Genomic DNA, 4247 nt, shown 5'->3' with positions numbered 1-4247 from the left:
TAAAATCTCTTCAACTCAGCTCTGGTGTAACACCCTATAAATGTGTCCTTATAAATTATCCTTCTTCTATGCCAGATATGATCACTGCTCCCTCCCTCTGCTGCATTTATTTTTGGACATGGAACAGCAATATTATGGTAGTTGTGAGGGACCTATTTCGATTATTTATCTGAGTTGGCACTCCCTTCCAGGAGGACACATAACACTGTTCAGTGTTGATGGAAAGACCAATAGCTGAATTTTGTCATGTCTGTAAACGCTAACTGGACATTTAAGGCTTTCTTCCAAAAGTTGAAACTTCTTACTGGCTTGTGACATAAATCTTAACCGCGTTTACGAATCTGACCTGTGGCTCTTTCCATCATGTTCCATTACCCCTCGCCTCTCCCCAAATTGCTGCCACTCTTCAAGATGTGTCAAATAAAGCTTCAAAAAGACCAGAAAAAAAAAAAACGTCTGACCAACTTGATTTCATGTTAAAAAGTTAAATAAAATGCAACACAAACATACAGTTGCACTTTACGTGGGTACATATGAAACATTACTGGCCATACTTATATCATTAAGATGAATTAATTAAATGTAATATCCTACAATTTTAGTATTGTATTGTATTTGTGTTGTTAATAATACATAAAAAAGCAAAAAAGCATTACTTCACATTTTTTTAACAGTTGTTAACAATGTCAATTAATCAACATTGAAATAACTATGCTTTATTATATGCCTGGTACATATGTCACTTCAAGCATCAAAGCAGGGACAAGCATTCCTGACCTACAACGAGTTAGGGAATCTGTTGCTGGAGGAGGCAGACTCGGCATGTGTATAAAATACATCGGAGCTCAGACAACCCCTAATGCTGTGGCCTTAAAGTCTGGGAGTGCACACACGATGTTTCTTATAGGCATGTGACTTTTGATTCTGCTATCACTGGATTTCTGCCGCTTTCATGTTTCACTTTTTAATTATTTTTAGAACTGTACATTATATTTTAAATTGGCTTTGTAGTATAAAGTATTGTTTACAATTTATATTGAACTTCCAAAACTTGATAGTGTCTAGCTACAACTTGTTTGTTTGTTGGCATTTTGACAACACAGGATTGGCAACAACAGAGAAATTCTCTTTGCATCATTCATCAGTTGAGGTAAATTCTTTAAAACAAAAATAATGGAAATGAGTCAAGGCAAGCACTGTGACAAACTTATAACTTGTGTTTGGATTTCTCACATTTCAGTCTCAAATAAACCGTCATCATGAGTACGGACGCGGAGATGGAGCAGTATGGCCCTGCGGCCATTTACCTGCGGAAACCAGAAAAGGAGAGGATTGAGGCACAAAGCGCTCCGTTTGATGCCAAAACAGCCGTCTTTGTGACTGATACGGATGAGATGTATGTCAAGGGTAAACTAACGAAGAAAGAAGGTGGCAAAGCCACAGTTGAGACAGATGGAGGGAAGGTAATAATTATACAATTTGAAATACCATGGCAAAAAATACTTTTGTCCATTTAGTTAATTCACAGATCAAAACTGTGATAGTCTATGTCGTCTAACTGCTAAATCTTTTAATTCTAATTTCTATTCAGACTGTCACTGTAAAAGAGGACGACATCCATCCCAGGAACCCTCCAAAGTTTGATAAAATTGAGGACATGGCCATGATGACCCACCTCAATGAGCCTGTGTGCTGTATAACCTCAAGAGCGTTATGCATCATGGATGATCTACGTAAGTTTTTACTTTACTTCAATGTGTAAAAATGCATAATATAATTAAATAATATAATATAAATATAATAAATATAATAAATATAATATAATATAGTTCTGTATGTATGTAATGTTCAAATATTGTTTATTCTCTACATACAGACCTACTCTGGGTGTGTTTTGCGTTGTCGTGACCCTACAAGTGGCTTCCAGTGTACGATGCTGTATGTGTAGCAGCATACAGAGGCAAGAAGAGGATTGAGGCACCACCCCACTTCTCCATCTCTGACAATGGCTATCAGTTCATGCTCACTGGTAAGAAACTGTACAAATTTGAACACACAAAGAAGAAGAATTACCTAACCCTAACATCATTTGAGTATGTATCTATTTATTTCAGATCGTGAGAACCAGTCTATTCTGATTACGTGAGTATAAACCAAACTATTGTTAAATCTTTATAAACTTTATGATAATTAAGCAAAATCTTGTGTCTCTGCTACCCCAGTGGAGAATCTGGTGCAGGAAAGACTGTCAACACCAAACGTGTCATCCAGACTTTTGCAACAATTGCAGCTATTGGAGCTAAGAAGGCTGAGCCACACCGGGCAAGATGCAGGTAAATTGATTATTTAGAGAAAACTGTAATGAAAGTTGTTTTGGATGTTTAGCTTATGTAATTACAATCTTCTCTTGCAGGGCTCCCTTGAGGACCAAATCGTTGCTGCCAACCCTCTGCTGGAGGCCTATGGTAATGCAAAACGTGAGGAATGACAACTCCTCTCGTTTTGTAAGTCATCAATTCCAGGATTGACACTTTATCTAATTGTTCTCTTTTAAAATGCAATGCTAATAATGATCTTGTCCTCTAGGGTAAATTCATCAGGATCCACTTTGCCACTACTGGCAAGCTGGCTTCAGCTGACATTGAAACATGTAAGTTTAAATAATGGTGTAAAATTATTAGAGTTATCTTTGCAAAACATTGTGCTGAATCAATGGCAAATTGAGGTGGTAAGAGTATGGCAAGTTGTTAATCATGAACAGTATGTTGTGAAACCATCATTTATACTCTCAACTAAATTTGTTTATTCTTAGATCTGCTGGAGAAGTCCCGTGTCACCTTCCAGTTGTCTGCTGAGAGAGCTACCATATCTTCTATCAGCTGATGACTGGCACAGGCCTGAGCTTCTGGGTATGTTACTGCACTCATTTCAATAGAAATGTAAAACCATTAGAAACACCAAACAAATATGATTTCTATTGCTCCTCCTGTAGAGGCCTTCTAATCACCACCACAATCCCTATGACTACCCAATGGTCAGTCAGGGTGAAATCACTGTCAAGAGCATCAATGATGTGGAGGAGTTTGATGCAACAGATGTAAGACAACAATTTAGTTAAATACACAGTATATTGGGCTAAGTGTTTCACATATTAAATCACATACATTTTCATTGCAGACTGCTATTGACATCTTGGGCTTCACTGCTGAGGAGAAACTGGGCATCTACAAGCTGACTGGAGCTGTGATGCATCATGGCAACATGAAATTCAAGCAGAAGCAGCGCGAGGAGCAGGCTGAACCTGATGGCACTGAGGGTAACTGCTAAAATAAATACAGTCTCTGGCGTGTAAAAAACTACAACAAGTTCATGTGTAATGAGTACTTGTGTTTTTCCCATCAGTGGCTGACAAAATCGCTTACCTCCTGGCCCTGAACTCAGCTGATATGCTGAAAGCTCTGTGCTACCCAAGAGTTCAAGGTCGGAAATGAGATATGGGTCACAACAAAGGTCAACAAGTTTTAGCTAGACCACTATCAATTTTTGTAATTTCACATAAAATTGTAACAATACTTTTAACATACAAAGCCAAATTTAACAAATATTACAGTTAAGAAAAGTAATTTAAAAAGTGAAACATGAAAGCAGCAGAATACAGTGATACAGTATCAAAATGTCACATGCTATAGAAACAGTTGTGTGCACTCACCAGACTTTAAGGCCAATCAGTTAAGGGAGGTGTCTGGAGCTCCTGTTTTTATACACTGCGAGTCTGCCTCCTCAGCACAAGTGCCCTACTCAATTTGGTCAGGAATGCTTGTCACCTTGTTGCTTGATAGTGATATGTACCATGCATATAAATGAATAAGCATGTTATATATCAATGTTATATAATTGACATTTGACAAAACTGTAGTAAAAATTGTAGTATCTTTTTCTTTTTTATTTTATTAACCAAAACCGAATACAATACTAAATATGTAAGGATATTACATTTAATTAATTCATCTTATGATATAAGTATGCCAGTAATGTTCATATTGTACCCACTGGTAAAGTGCACTGTATTGTTTGTTTGTGATTTTATTTAAAATTTTTAAAATGAAATCATTGTAAGACTTTTTTTTCTGGTCTTTTTGAGCTTTATTTGACAGACAGCTTGAAGAGTGACAGGAAATGTGGGGAGAGAGAGAGGGGTAATGACATGAGGGAAAGAGCCACAGGTCAGATTCGAACGCTGTTAAGTT

At 37.1% G+C, this 4247-nt stretch overlaps 1 pseudogene; it reads left to right on the top strand.

Moving 5' to 3' along the window:
- The first annotated feature begins 1167 nt into the window (after positions 1-1167).
- Positions 1168-3525, top strand: LOC109140236 (myosin heavy chain, fast skeletal muscle-like; annotated as a pseudogene).
- Positions 3526-4247: the final 722 nt, after the last annotated feature.

This window comes from Larimichthys crocea, chromosome XII (assembly GCF_000972845.2).
Source record: "Larimichthys crocea isolate SSNF chromosome XII, L_crocea_2.0, whole genome shotgun sequence".
Taxonomy (NCBI): Eukaryota; Metazoa; Chordata; class Actinopteri; family Sciaenidae; genus Larimichthys; species Larimichthys crocea.
Note: the sequence above shows the minus strand (reverse complement) of the source record. Positions and strands in the feature narration are given on the sequence as shown.